This window comes from Oxyura jamaicensis (genome assembly GCF_011077185.1).
Source record: "Oxyura jamaicensis isolate SHBP4307 breed ruddy duck chromosome 4 unlocalized genomic scaffold, BPBGC_Ojam_1.0 oxy4_random_OJ106655, whole genome shotgun sequence".
In the NCBI taxonomy this organism is placed as follows: Eukaryota; Metazoa; Chordata; class Aves; order Anseriformes; family Anatidae; genus Oxyura; species Oxyura jamaicensis.
The window spans coordinates 27,914-42,594 of NW_023303895.1; positions in this window are offsets into that span (position 1 = coordinate 27,914).

Sequence of the window (14,681 nt, forward strand, 5' to 3'; positions counted from 1 at the left end):
CCCAGGGCTGCTGTTCTGTGGCTTAAAACACTAGAACTGGCCTTTGGAGCAGGGAGGTGAACCCAGAAATGTTCCTTCTGTGCAAACAGCCTACAGGGTAGCCTTGGAGCTTGGGGGCACAGCAGCAAATGACTGAGCTCGGCTATGCTCCTGGGTGGTAGAAAGCTTTAAGCTTCATCTTCCTGAGGAGGAAATGAAACCTTGCAGCCAGGTGTTCCAAGGGCAAGTGTTAGGCTATCGCATGACAGGTGTTACCTTCTCCCCTTTTGTCTTGTGCCCTACCTGATTCAGGAGGTACCTTAGCATTTATCATAGGAAGCAAGAAACAGAGCAGAAGGGGGAGCTCGCTTCATTTCTGTAGGCTCTCAGCCTGAGACAGTTGTAGATCAGTTTGCTTTCACATGTTCAGCAAGCGTCCTGCTGAGCACAGTTCATTTAACCTTTCCTTTAGGTACCTGATCCCTATGTGCTACTCCTCTGGTCCTTCACCCTGGGGGTTTGGGCTCAGAAACACCTCTTTCCACAGAACACATTTTTATGCATAGGGATCTTTCTCTTAAGAAAACAAATAGGTCTAATTAAAATCTGTTCCTACTACAAAGAGGCTGGAAAATGAGTGTTTCTGTACAAGGGTCCATAGTAGGCCTGCAGCTGTCCTCTTTTTTTTTTTTTTTTTTTTTTTTTTTAAAAAAAAGAAGTTCCTCAAAGTTCTGAAATTCAATGGAAATACGTAAACTTCAGGACTCTGTACTTAATGGTAACTTAATACTTTTAATGTATTTCAATGCCTGGATATGTGGGAAATGCCAAATCCCCAAACAATTAAATATGTATGATGTTAAGTGCAGCATCTTCAAAGCAAAATTGTTGGTTAGGGGCTTCCACGTGTGTGCCAGTGGTCTGATGGCTCTTCCTGCAAACAAAAAGGCAAAAGAGCAATCTGTCAAAAGCAAGCCTTAGCTCAGTGCCCAGATTTCAAATCTGGAGTTTGACTCTTTCAAACCTTCTCCTTCATGTGCTAGAGTGACTCTGTGCAGTACAAGCCTTGTGGAATCAGCTGTGGCTGCCAAGAAGAGACTGAAAAGCTAAATGACAAACTCTTTGTTGAAATTCCTTTCAGAGCACTTCCCTTCTATGATTCAAGCTGTTGCTGAGTATCGCATAGATGCTCCTTCAGACAGAAGAAGCAGAAAAGGATGGATCTGTTGATTCATAGAGGAACACAGGAAGTGACCTCTGAATACACTTGGGGATTTTAGATGAAAGTGGTGTGATTTGGGAAGGTGTGAATGTGGAAGGTCCCTGCCTTTCCCATTGTGGCTCATAAGTTAATATGGGCTTGGACATGGACAGTGCCTTCACAGAGGAGAGACAGAGAAAGATAGGGTCTGTGCTAGCAAGTGCATCCAATTGCCTTAGTGGAAGGACACAGGGAATGTGTGATGCTCTTAGATTGCTGGGGTGGCTAGTGTCTCACAGCACAGGCTAGATAGAGGGACAACTGTTTTAAACACTTCTGGCTTTTTAGTTGGCATTGAAAATATGGAAGGAGCCTACTTGTTCCTAGGCCGAAATGGTGGAAGGCAGCTAGGTGCCCCCCTTTGCCTTGAATCAACCACAGAAGTTCCATGGAGGCTTTGCAGAGCCTAGGCCCTGCAGATGCAGAGAGCTGCTCCTGCTTTTGTTCCCTGACAAATCTCCCCCAGAGCCATTACTAAGCTCTGATAATTTTTTTTTTCTGTGATGTTATGGAAAAAGTATGGTTCATTATATATTCTATCAACATGTCTCTGCGCTCCTAGCACTTGCTGGGACTAGAGGCTGGACGGCTTCAGTCACGTGGCTGACATTCTGCTTCTTGGCTCAACCAGAGTGAATAAGAATTGGAGAATGTGCAAGAAAATCCATGGCAGGAGTATCTTAGACCTCTTATGTTCTTCCTCCTTTTTATAAGCCTATAATGCATAGATAACATTTAGATTGATATCAGTGTTGGAAGGCTTCTTGGAGCTGAATTTTTTTTGAAGCTTGCACATGTCTCAGTAATTCAAAATCGGGTAAACAGAGTAATCTGGAACAGCCTTATGAATATTGGTGGCCCTTCTGGCCCAGGGAAAATATCTTTTTTGGACATCTTTATGCTTTTTCCATGTCTCTTCTCCTCCACCTGCTCCTTTAGAGATTGTTAAACCAGTGCCTTAGTGGGAAGGGGAGGATGACCCATTCCTGACTCTAAACCTGATAGCAGGATGGAGACCACAGCTTTCTCTTTACATTTTTATTGCTTGTTTTGCTGTTGTAACAGCAGCAGCATCCTGTTCTTAGCCATTCAGTACAAAGCAGGATGCTTTCTCAGACTAATGAAGGAAGGAAACAAGTGCAACTCCTATTCTCTTTTTAGAAAACTGACTCTGTGATGGTTTTTTGAGGATACAGATGTCTGGTAGCAATTTGTGCTTCTGTCACGATTTGAAATTTCTGAGCTCCAGCCATAGAAAGGAGTGGGCTTGAGAATTATTTCATCCTTGCTTCTTAAGCACAAAGTAAAATTAAATAGTGGGAGATGAGTTGGTTGTGTCTCAAAACTGTGCTAGTTGGTAGCATCAGTGCTAGGTGCTGATGTCTGTGGTCTCTATCCCTTATTAGGCTTAATATTGTTCTGCATTTCCTGCTTTATCTTGTCACCTACACCAGTCTCTTGTCTAGAGGTTTTCCACCCTCTTTAAAGCTCAATTTCTCCAGAAAAATAAAGCCTCTTTCACTGTCATTCAGTCTTCTCTTTCAGGCAAATAACAACTATAAATCTGTAAATGATCATATATCTCTAACGCCTTTTTTCCCTTTCCTGTATGTCCTGGTAAGGAAGGAAATAAATGTCATCGCAATTTTTACCATATCTGGGCACTGTTCAGTTTGCAGCGCTTGAGAGCTGTCACCCAATTTCTTGCACACCTGAGCAGTTTTTGATAATTTCAAGTGTTATGTCCTTAATGTCCTGAATACAATATCAAATGTTTTTTGAAGAGGTCCAGGTGTGTTTGGGTGGCTTTCTACTCTAGGCAGCAAATTTGTTACAATAACAGAAATGTTTTTTCACCTGGAAGTGTGTCAGAGTAATCAACATTATTTGCCTAAGAATAAATTGGTCCCCCCCTTTTTTTTCTTTATAAACTGTGGATAGTTTGGGGAAAATATTTGGAATAAATAAATGAAATGTGTTTAAGTAGGTGCTGGAAAATGTTTCCTTTTCAGAGGGATGGTTTGTTATTTTGCAAGTAATCTTCAGGCAAAGGAAACCAGAGTCCAGGAAATGGATTTGGCTGTGGATTTCTGCAGCTCATAATCTGCTGGTTCAAATTTCTTTTGGACAAGATAGATAGAAAAAAACAAACCCTAGTTAAGATGTGCTAAATATCTAGAAAAGAAAAATAGTTGACGAAGAATTTGATACTTATTTCCTTTTGGCATAACTTTGCCTAAGGCAGGGATGCTGAAATGTCTGCATCTTCTTCCAGCTAACGTGCCATGTGAGCATGCATCTTCAAAGAGCTGAAATTCAGCCGCTCTGTATTAACGAAAAACAAAGGAGCTTTCCTCCTCTGAAGTATATCAAACATTTCAATCTTTTGCAAAACCATAGCGTTGAGCTGAAATACTCCTCTGCAACAAAGTAAAATGAGAACTGCAGGCCCATGCCAAGGACTAGACTGAATTTTGTTCCTGGCCACCTCCTACGTAGTGAATGGCAAGTTGTGAAAAAGGTACCGGCAGGAACTCTGTTGTGGTAAGGAAGCAGCTTTCACAAATGTACACGTTTCACCTGTACAGAAGCTGAAGGTCTGGCCAAAGCTACTTGCCTAAACATTTCGATGTCTGGCTGTCTTGACTGCTCAAAGCCTGAATTCCTTTGGAGTGCAAACTTGCTTGAGGATCACAGGCAGCTCAGTGTTTCAAGTTAAGAGTTTTTGATGCGTAAAGCTTTTTGGTTTCTTTGCATCCTTCCTGTGGGGGAGCTGATCCTGCTTGGTGCCCATCCGTGCGAAATTGTAAGAGCCAGCCTCTTTCGGTTCGTGCTGAGCAGTTGCAGTACCGAGGCTGGGCAGTGCTGTCTCAGCTGAGAATTCAGCCCCTTTCTTAGGGCCACCTACTGGAAGAGGAACTGTGTTGCATTTTCATGAGTCTTCCCAACATGTAGAGCATCTTATAGTGTAACTCTGTGTGCTTTTGGAAACATGCAACATGTTTGTCTACTTCATCTTGTAGGATCTGTTTCTGCTATGAGATGTTCTGGTGCTTTTCTTCACACTCAGTGTGTGAGTGGCACAGGAACAAGGCCAATGTCTTCTCAGGTGTGTACCCCTGGAGAGGGCTGCAGAGCTGGTGGGAGCAGCATCAGCTGTCAGCTTGGGCTGCCTCACAAGATACATATGCTGAATTACAAACTAACATCAAAAAGGAGACTTCTTTGCATGACTTTTCCTAAGAACTTGTAGCATGTTGTGCCCCACCAAGTCAGCCTATTTTCAGATAATGTCACTTTTTACACTCCAACTGAGGTAATGAATCCTCACAGAATTCACTACATTAGTTTCTAAATAGCTAATTGTAATAATGTCTGCATATCTGAGTTTTAGCTGTGTTTAAGCCCTTTTACAAGTAAGCATCAGGTTTGGCAGTAGCATGTGGATTCTTACATTTAAACTTAGCAAAAGAACTAGGGTACTAGGATGAACTATTAAAAACAAAACCCCAAACTTGCTGTTAAAACTACTTGGAATAAAAACAAACAGGAAAAAAGCAGCTGGAGTATGTGCTTTGACAGTAGTAGACAAGAGCTGGTAGTAGATGATATAGGAGCCCCTATATCTTCAGTTTTGTGTGGTTTTCCACACAGAACCATGTAAGAGGAATTTTATTCTAGTGCTTTGGTGGCTAAATCTTGTTTTGCTTTTAAGACTGTGGTGCTCAGAAATTCTCTGTAATGCTCCTGCAGGGTGTTTGCTGCTGTTTGCATGCTGGCACACCTAGCGTCTCACCCAGAGTGCAGGTGGCAGCCATCAGTTTCCTCCCAAATCAAGGGAGAGAGCTCAGCATCAGGGCATTCGTTACAGCAGGAGTCTTCCTCCTCACACATTCTCGTATTTGTGCTTCAGCTGGATCATGTCTAGTCATGTTTCTTTCAATTGTCTTGCCTATATACACACACACACACACACACACACACACACACACACACACACACACATATATTAATCCAGGCAACGGTTGTGTATTAAAAGTAGTTTCTGTGTGGTGGTGTGTTAGCTTGGGATCTCCATGCATCTTTTTCAATGAATTCATAAGGTATTTAAGGGTGTTAAATCTTGGGATAAATAAAATCTTTCATTTCCAAGCACTTTTATTTATTTATTTTGAATTGCAGTGAAAAGTGATGTTCCCTGTTAACTTTTTTCTAAATAAAGTTATGAAGCTGTCTGTAGCATTATTGCTATGCTAGTCTTCTAGCAAGACGTTGAACTCTATTTTGTAACTTAAATTAGCTTGCTATTTCTTCTGCATCTGTAATTTTTCTTTATGGTATTTACATGTTGAACTTTTTATTTATTTATTTATTTTTATAAATTATGGTCCCGTTTGGTCACTGGGAAGCAGTGGGCTATGAATGCCCACGTTACATCAGGATAATACACTTGTAAATGGCTGACTTGCACATTCTTTAGATTGTTAAGAATGTGGTACTGTACCACAACAGCCAGCAAGTTCTTTGTTTTATGCTGGCTTTAGAATAACAATCCAAAACTTGTAAGAAAACAATGAAATAGGGCTGAGTTGGAGGTAGTTGCAACAGCCCAGACTGTATATCTTAAGCCAGAAGTCTCACTGCTGAATGAAAGTCGTCTGCTTGAAGCTTATTTCATCCGTGTAGGTAGGCAGGATTTTTATTTTTTTCCCCCATAGACATCTGTTTATATTTTTCTGTATTGGCTATACTTTGTCCTTCAACTGCCTGCTCACAAAACCTCATGAAGTCATTGTGTATCTAGTTAGGGTGTTGATTCTCCCTTAGGCTGAATGGTTTCCCGTCATCAAGCTTTTTCTCCTAATTGCTCTTTCCATTTTCCCCGGACTTAACAGCACACCTCCAGCAAGCACTACACTGATGTCCCTTGGTTTAAAAGATAGAAAATAAAGGATGGAAGTAAACAATCATTTTATTTTTATTTTTATTTTTTTTTGCAATGTTTAGCCTGGAAAGGGCCTTTTCTCTTACTTCACCGCTAGTCTGTTTCCTTAGAAAGCCTTCAGTAGCCAGCTTTCAAACGTCCAGGTAGACTGTGTCAACCAGATCATCTTTTTGCATGTCCACTGCTTCAGAAGACTCCAAGAGTTTTGTAAGGCAGCATTCTCCTCAAAGGAGTTGTACTGGTTCTTCTCAAATAGATTGGAAATGAAAGGATTTGAGGACAAGTGTATTCCAGCTCTCAGCCAGAGATCTTTGCTTGCTTTTTTGTGTCTTGGCACTTGGCTGTAAGTGCTTCCCATCAGTTGACTTTATTGCTGTGTCCACTCAATACTGGTTTTAAAACTACAATTTTCTAAAAGCACTTAACCTTGTGTGCCTTTGTTTTGCTTGCATTGGTTTTCAAAGTCCAAGGAAGTACTTGTTAGACTGAAATTTCTAGCACTCCTTAGCCTGGCGGAGGCTTCTCTCTCAAAATTCAATTTTTAGGCTTTTATTCCCAGTGGCTTATTAATAGTAGCTTTTGATCACCAGTTATGGAGCAGGATGCATCCATGTTCAGGCTTCTCGCCAAGCATCTTACAAGAGGCAGCCTTTCTGATAGCGCTCATGGGAATTGTCAGTTAAATAATCACCTAATGAGATGAAGGGAATTTTTAATACAAACCGTAAGTGTTTATTTTCACTTTTAGTTCATATGTCTCATTGCAGAGTGGCATGTGAGAGGCAAATGAACTTGGTTGCCTTTGTATTGTCCTGCCTCCAGTCTGTACATTCCAGGCCCAGTGCTTTCTGTGTCTTCTTTGGTCACAACTCTGGTGACCAGTATCTGAGAACAGCTAAGGAACTGTCAGGATGCTATAAATTTTGAGTATTTCCATGGGGAATATGTTGGATTTCAGGAAATGAGTTGAACAGCTTTTGGCTGCAGCTTAGATAATGATGCTCCCAGGTCTGGAATTCTCTGAACTCTCAAGAGCTTCTTAATGCCTAGCATGCTCAGTGACAGGGTTGATAGCACTTTGGGAACCCTGAACCGAAGACAACTGTGTGTGATTTTACTTACAGGTCAGTGCGAGAAGCATGAAAATGAGGCAGCAGAGATACATGGGAAGTCAGATTTGAAAGGATACTGATGTATGTGAAGAGGCTGAGAGTTTACTTGGTGTGATTTGACAGGTGGCCTGACTTCAACCTTGTTACTGGATGCCTTTATGTGCAGTATCTTCCTGGCACATCCTGTGTTGTTCCTGCTTTCTACACTCTCTTATCACACCACCCTGCTTTTCACATTACAGTTATCTGCCAGTCACATATGCATTTCAGTATGATTTCCCTGGGTTATGGAACCAGGGATGAGAGCGAGAAGGATTTTCTGTAGCTCAGTGTTTCCCTGACTGTAATTCTGCAGTGTGTAGGTATTGTCAAGAATGTTTCCTTTTCTCTCTGAGCTCTTCATGGTGTTTCTTTGCCGCTGCTAGATCTCATGGGCTATGCTTAATGACAGGGAGTAGTCCTATCTAAAAGTCTGAGAGAGTGGGGAGAGTCTTAGCATGGCTATCACAGGTGAAAGTTAGACCAGTCATGGAACTTATCTTTAAGTCTTGGGGGGAAAGCTACCTGTTCTAATTAAGGATTGCCCCTCATTGCTGAGGGATATCAGTCTGTGCATGTATTACTAGATGTTGTCTACTGGCCAAGAGAAGAGAATTTTTACTGCTTGCAATCCTCTGACCTTGCTCCTGTTCTGTGGTGATTGAAACAACAGTGGTTGGTGTCCTGCACAGGTGTTGGAAGTGTTTGCCTGAGAGAACTAGTCAGCAACTAGCTAGCTGCAGTAGCTCCTTTGGTATTTCTTGAAGGCCTGCAATCTAGGTTGGAGTCCCAAAAACTACAATATAAACTTGCCCATGTGTAGTGCTGCCTGTCTTTCTCAGTGGTCTGGGAGCTAATAATTGACCCACCGGTGTTAATACAAAACTGTATCCTTTAAAACAGCAGGAGCATTGCTGTAGCAATGTTGGTTAATTTAGGTTATTCATTTATATTCACAATGCTGCTAGTTGCTATTTGGTCAGATATTTCAGGAGTATTCTTGGGCACATGTCTCTGTATTAAGTGACACAAGAAGGCTGTTGAGTGTATATGTAAGTACAGTTGATTGGTATGGTAACCTCACACTGAGAAACGAGTACTTAATAATTTACAGGTCTTTTTTTCTGATCCATACTGAAGAGCAGTCTGTTTTGCAGTTGGCCTTTTTGCCGAGGATAAATCTCCTGCTCCAGTTACCTGCGTTAACCTACCTTTGGGGTGTGCTTGAAAGTGAGGAAAAGCTAAAGAAGCCTGGGGAAGGCGTGGTAGTGCTTGGCTCTTTCTTTTGGGAATCCATCAGTACTTACCAGTAGCAGCTAGAGAAGACCCTGGACTTGAAATGTTTTGGCTTGGAGTAGCTGCAAATCCAGTTTTTGTTATCTGATGGCTTGTTCAGTGCAGGGGGAGTCCTTTGAAGAGCTGAAGTTTCAGTTACCAGCATTATGTCAGAGGAAGGCTGGTAGGGCTTAAAAAGAGAATAGCCAAAGGCAAATGTGCTTTATTGGTGTATGGAAAAAAATAGCCTAAAGAAGAGTGAGTACATGCTGAAGATCTAGGTAAAAGCATCATTTTCAGGGACCAAATGATGCTTTCTCATTGATGTTTCACTACAGAATGCAGTAGGATAGTTGGGTTCTTTTTCTGACGGTTAAAATGGGTAGTGGTATTGAAAAATGTGCTGGAAACAAGTGGCACAATTTACCAAACAATATCATGAAGTCCAGTCCCTGGGCTCCCCAGGGTCTAAGAGCTGTCTCTAAGAGCAGTAATGAGGTGATGGAGCTTATGGCATCCATCATTAAAAGTTGCTTCTGTCCTGCCTCCATGGAGAATAGTAAATAACATGTTTTTTAGAAATGCTTGAAGGGAGAGAATTGCAGATTAGTGAGTGTTTACATTGCAATGTGTTTAATTTGTCACAAAATAAATAACACCTGGAGAATCATGATAAGGAGGTTTTGGCAAAGGAAAAGTTGTGTTTCCTTAATCTCTTGCCACTCTTCAAACACATTGCTAAGAGGGAAAGATGACAAACAGTCTGACACAATGTGCTTAAACCTTCCAAATGTCTTTGACAGTAATTGTCCCCTGGGTTAGTGAAGTAAGTGACTGTTCTGGTGTGCATCAAACCAGCTTAAAAACCCCAAGGTGTAAGAGTCTTTCATCTCGGCAGAGGACTTACAGTCTGGTGGCTCAGTCCTCCGTCCTCACATCCACATTATTTTTATCTGTTAATTCCTGAGAAAGTTAAAATAGTTCTGAGGAATTTAACTAAACTGTATGGATTAGTACCATGGTGACTAGTGAAATTCAGTGTAGAAAAATGCAACTTGCTGACAGCAGCAGGAGTAGTCCTGAAGTCCCAAAAGAAGAAAAGGAGAAAATGAAGTAGTAAATAATCTTCATTGCCATATGTATTGATGAATCCTGGTCTAAGGAGTGAGTTGCCCGTAGATCCATGAGATTGTGCAATGAACTGTATTGTGGCTAAAATCCATGCGTTATATGACATGGCCGCACAGATGATGCGAGTAAAGAGGCATTACTTGGGATATTGTTGGTGCTTTAGGGTGATGATTTCCCATATTGTGGAGCAACATTATGCGCCCTTAAAAAGAGAGTGTTTTAGCTGGTTGCTGAAAAGAAGTAGTAGTTAAAACCTTTGTTGGTAAAATGAGTTCGTTTTACTACCTTGTGCCTCACTGAGCTCTAAAGAACAGCACTATGTCTTTTGTATGAAGAGAAATAATTCTGTGTATGACCTAACTTGAGAGCTGCTGTGGCAGATGTATATTAAAGGATTGGATCAACTTAGGAAGTAATTCAATGTGACTCGTGTGCACACTGGCCCAGAAAACAGGATAACACACTCAGTAACCATAAGGGCAAGAGTGAGCGAGAATGAAGAACTGGGTTGGACCTACCTGGTATTGTATTTAGTGATCCTTCCTAGCCTGTTGGGCTGATGGTTCATTGGTGTTTCTGATGAAGGTGTCCTCTCTGCTGCGTGGCCTTGCCTTCTATCCAGGGGGACCAGGGGCAAATAGGCCTACCTTGGGTTGTGATTGAGTGTTATACATGACGCGTATCTAGTAGAAATTAAAACTTTCAAAGTTTCCCAGTTTCTGGTGGATGTAAGGTTATGATTTATTATTAGCAGCTATTTCTACAACCCTGTTAGAGTTGTAGCTCAAATCCCACCCAACTCACCGTTAATCAAGTAGGCTGCTAGTTTGCAAGTGCTTTTGTTCCCCTGAGTTGTCATTGCACTGCAGACATAGCCAGGAAATTTCATTATGATAAGTGTGTCCTTGAGGGTCTTCTGTCATTATTGCCTGATTAACCATGTTTGGAGTGGGTGCATTTTTTCTGACTTGATGCCTGGTTTATGTGGTTTTCTCCCTGCTGGTTTGCTGTTGCAATTTCTTCCTATTTCTTTTGCTGTTTTCTGAAGTCTTTGCTTTTATTGCTGCCAGTATTTGCTGTCCTTTTCCACTTGCAGGATTATTTTTAACATGCTTTCCTAGTTGTTAAGTTTGGTTTTGCATCTTCAGAAGCCCCCGGAAGAGGAAATCAAGTGCACTTTAAATGTATCTCACCTTTCTCTTAGCTTTACTTGTGTATTTTTCCCCATTTAGCATATTTTGGCAACAGTGTAAGGGAGTGAATGGCTATAGCTTGTTTTCACATCTGTCTGTACACAGGGATAGAAGCACACACCTGTGAACGTTCCCCATTGTTATCATGCTTTGTAGTAAGTACCTTCTGTGGATCAAGAATTACTGTCCAGGTGGATTGTTCTGATTGAATATCTTCTATTTTTGTGTTTACGACCTAAATTATCAAAGGGAAAACCCTTTTAAGGGTATTTACCTGATGTAGGTTTAGAAATAAGGCTGCATTTATCAATTATGCTGTAATGGAGGAAGATGGGAGGCATGGGGATCTTTCTGGAATCGTGTTCCATTTAGCACTCCAGTAGTTCAAGATGACACTGTCTCATACATTTGGCTGCTGTTAATTAAATTCTAGTCTTGCAAGCAGGAGAATCTCTTTCATTTGGATTATTCAGACCTGATTTTACTTCAGTGCATCTGCCAAGTGTTATATGGATCCATTTGGGGATTGCAGCCTGTACCTGCTTGCCACATGAGTTCAGAAAAGCAAGAGAGGCACTATGTTTCTTTTTACACTCTGATTTGCAGGTTAACCAAACAGAAGTGGCGTAAGTAATGATCCTCCTTTTGTGGCAGTGAAAGAGTAAAATGGAATGATGGGAGTTTGTTCTTGAGTATATTCCTGCACAGGCTTCTAGAAATAGCAATTCCTCTTGCTGTTGGGGAGCTAGCACTAAATATTTCATCTCAGCCTCCTATCCCAGTCTGCAAAGTTCCCAGAGCATGACAAAATCAGCTGTACCATTCCTCAGGGGTGCAGTGCAGTTTCATAAGTAAACCAAGAAACCGTCAGGATGTGTGGAGCTTGGGATCTGTTATATATAGCCAGATGCTAAAGAATGTTCTTTTCTTGTCCTGCACATCATTTTCAGCAAAGGCCTTTTTAGTGCAAATTACCCTAAAATTGTTTGGTGTTGTCGTGGATGTGAAAAAAGTGTTCTCAGCAATGGGGTGGTATTTCAAAGGCTGTGCTTGTAAAGCCAGTGTGCAGTTTTGCCTTTTACATGTTCTCACAAGTTACGTGGATGGTGGCACAGGCTGTCTCCCTGAGTATACAGAAAAATATGACTGAAATTAAGTGTTTTTCTGGGAATGTTTTGCCACTCATGTGCCTCTTAATTTTGTTTTTTATTTCTCCATACTGATTGTTTTCATTTTAGCTTCTCTATTGAACTGTGAATCATTTTGGGCTACACAGTAATATCACATTATTGTGTGGCAAAAGTCTTTAAACTACTCCAGCTCCCTTCCTCTCGCAAAGATGGGTGAATAAATGTCCTGTTATTATGTTATCCATATAAGAAAAATACCAGCTGCTGTCAAGCTGCTTTTCTCCACTTAGTCACTGTAACCAAATTGTCTGAACTGTAATATCACTCCCCAGGCTATTCATGCTTAATTGGTAACACCCTTTTACAAACAGCTCAGGAATAAAGGAAATGTTTTTAAACAGCGTAATATGCAACGCAGCAACATGTGATTAAAATTCAGTACATTATCTCTCTTGGTATTTTATTGCTGCAGGTGCACAGCAGCCACTGATCAGAGACATGCTGTGGGCAACACTGCAATTAATTGAAGCTATTCTACTTCTACACCTGCACTCACAAAAGGTTCTGAATGTCAGTAGAGGATGCCAGATAGAATCAAGGGAGGGGCTCTGTGCTGACATAGATGTAAATAAATTGTTTCTGAGGGAAAAGGGTACAAACAATTCTAAAAACAAATTGACTGTTACCCCCAAGCTGCAGATGCTGGAGATATTTAGAGATGTTTACAGATAGCCTTCCACAGCAGCAGAGGCTGACTCAACTATCACTAAACTCAAGGGGCTGTTTTCATTTTACAGATCAGTCAGGTCTCTCTAATGAGAGAGAGCAGAAAGGCTGCGTGTGGCCTTACTGTTGATTATTTTGCTGACTGGCATGTGGAAGTTTCTCAGCTCTGTTGCAGCGATGCATTGGAGCCACAGCAGCACCCTGCATGCAGACAGGACCAGTCCTCTTTCTGCCTTGTGCTGCTGGAAGTCATGTCACTGCTGGGACACTTGTGTTGCTGAAGGCAGCTCTCCTGGCCAGACTTTGCTGGGGTGTGTTAGAGGGAAACACGTGGTGAGTCACTCCACTGTTTGTCAGGAGCAAGCAGTGCTAGTGCTCCGCTACGTGCAGTTGTTCACGGAGGTGGTGTTGGCTGTGTTCACCCAGCTCAAACAGCGTCGTCTTTTTAGGGCCATGATGTGTGGATTTGGGCAGGAGCTGCGTCGTGCCCTCAGTGCTCACTCTCGTGTGTTCTGCGGGAAGGGTGTTTTAATGTACTTCCAAGAATGACTCCAACAGCTGTAGAGAGTGTTTTTTTTTTTTATCTGGAAAGGTTAAGGATGTGGTAAGAGAACATGGATAATTAATGGGAATTGAGGTAACTTGCTGCATTTTTGTCAGATGTGTAACTAGTGTAATGGGTGGGTTTTCTAGAAGAACACATTCCATAGCGGCGTAATGGTTTGTGTAGAGACAAAGTGAGATACTCAGTGTGTGTGCCACTTCACAGCATTAGACTTCAGGCCCAGCAAGCCCTCCCACAGAGTTAATTAAGTGCTTCAGAGTTAAGTGCTTAAATTAAGCATGTGCATGAGAACTAGTGGTACTGAATGCTGAGTCACTGGTGTTGGAGAGAAGAGAGTCTTAGGTTAGCGAACAGGACAGATGGGTCTTTAGCTGCCAAGTTTTGCATCGATAGCTGACATCCGTGGTTCTTGCAACAGTGTTAACTCATGTCGAGGGCTTAATTGCACTTATTGGAGAGCCGTGGTGCTGTGATGTGTCTGTGGTTGGGCAAACACGTGGAAGGTTTGGGAAGGGGCATGGGTGGTATGAGCATCTTAGTTGAAGGAACTGCCTGCAGGAACCACCACAAGGTGATACTGGCTAACATGCCAAGGGAGAAGTGTGACTAGCCGTGTGGAAGCTTGGCACCTACTTCAGACCTCAAACATTAGATACATTTCTGTATATGATTTTGATTTCTTTTTGTAACTTTTTACCAGAGTATTTTTTTTCTCTAGGTAAAAGAAAAACACGGTGGGTATACTACATGGAAGGTCAAAGAGATTTTAACAAAAGTTGAAGAGAGTCGCCTAATTCTGTAATCAGTGCATCAAAGCGTTATGTTGTCAGTGCAGAAGAATGAAGTTGAGGTGCAGGATTGTCATTTGTAAATGGATTAAAGAAGGTTTGTTTTTGACTACATCATATATCATTCTTAAAAATTAAATACTTGAGAAAGAAAAGTGGATCTTAAAAGAAATTTATTTTTACAAATATGCCATCTGGATACAACTCAAATATCTGGAATTTAAAACCCACTTTTAAATTTGGCTACAAGAAGCACAGCATTTAGAGTGCTGAACACTCAGAGTGCTGCACAGGTCCTAGGACAGCAGCAGGTCTTGGTATTGGCCTAAGCTTGGATATGTGCTTTGGGCTGCAGCTTTCTTTACTGAAAGGGTTGTTAGACACTGGAACGGGCTGCCCAGGGAAGTGGTGGAGTCACCATCCCTGGAGGTCTTTAAAAGACGTTTAGATGTAGAGCTTAGGGATATGGTTTAGTGGGGACTGTTAGTGTTAGGTCAGAGGTTGGACTTGATGATCTTGAGGTCTCTTCCAACCTAG